General features: G+C 43.2%; 1 pseudogene; it reads right to left on the bottom strand.

Moving 5' to 3' along the window:
* Positions 1–200: 200 nt before the first annotated feature.
* Positions 201–381, bottom strand: LOC112551902 (annotated as a pseudogene).
* Positions 382–1,205: the final 824 nt, after the last annotated feature.

Here is a 1,205-nt window from a genome sequence, read left to right on the forward strand (position 1 = left end):
GTTGTGACACTATCGACTGAGCAGAGCTCAATCATTCAACTCAGTGTGGCGCTACCACAGGCAAGTATCCTATCTCCCAGACTCTTCAACCTGGGACTTCAGATACTCTTAAATCTATGGCATGCATCCAACACGCAAGTCCGAAGCCTGGAGACCCTGGAATTCAGATGCCCCCTAGTCTTAGGCTGAAGGAACAAGCTAGAGGAAAAGCCCGAGGGCAATCCCCCATCACCTTGAATTGTGTAGCTGAGATGCTTGCATTGGAAGCATAGTCTCTCGCCACGGGTCAGCCTGCCCAGAGTACAAGGGACAGACCTTCACCCTGTAACTACATTAAGTCATTCAAGGCAGAGAAGTGTATCTCCCCTGCCAGGTCAGTAAAACTACCTGGGAAGAAACTATTACGGAATCTCCCCTGCCAGGTAAGTGTATGCATGATGTTTTACAGGCAGGTTGAGGTGGGACTGAAAAGAATGACCCTGCAGATCCCTGATCACTGGCAACAGGAAGCATGTGCTATGGCAGGCATTTCAGTTACCAAAGGCTACTGTGTTACCATGTAACATTACTTATTTCAGAAATTTCTCAGTGAGAAAGGGGAAGGTGGTAAAAGATTATATATTGAGCCAGCTTATTTTTTTCACTAAGGTGTTTTTGCTTCTCCCCATCACTCCTGCCAAGTCTTGTGGCTCAGATAGCTTTTTCTGGGAGTAGTTCTAGTTTGTAATTGCCAAATGGGTTTCCTGTTGGATCCACATTTTGCCTTATATTTTTTTCTCTTCTTTCAGTTCTTCTTTCTCTTCTTTCTTTTCTGTTTTTTTCCTTTACTTTTATTTCCTTGTTTTTTTTTCACCTTTGTTTCCCACCATTTACTGTTCTCCTGTCTCAGTCTTCACCTACCAATCATTGCTTCCTAGCAGGTCTGGAGACCAGTTCAGAGAACTGGGAAAGAACTGTATTATGTATTAATATTGCACATGCCTCTATATGTGGTTTTCTGATTCATTTATTTGGTATGAAGTTAGAGCTGAAGGAGGCTATTAAGGGAATGAGGTTTTGATAAGGAACATCCCAATGCAATGGCCAGGTTGATAGCTATGAAGAGGCAGTTGCCCACCTTCAAGTCCAGTTATCCAGGTATTTTGCCAAGACTGAATAGCAGGAGATCAAAAGGTCTTGAACAATTAAAAGTGGTTGAAAGGGAA

Source organism: Alligator sinensis, unplaced genomic scaffold (genome assembly GCF_000455745.1).
Source record: "Alligator sinensis unplaced genomic scaffold, ASM45574v1 scaffold600_1, whole genome shotgun sequence".
NCBI classification, from domain to species: Eukaryota; Metazoa; Chordata; order Crocodylia; family Alligatoridae; genus Alligator; species Alligator sinensis.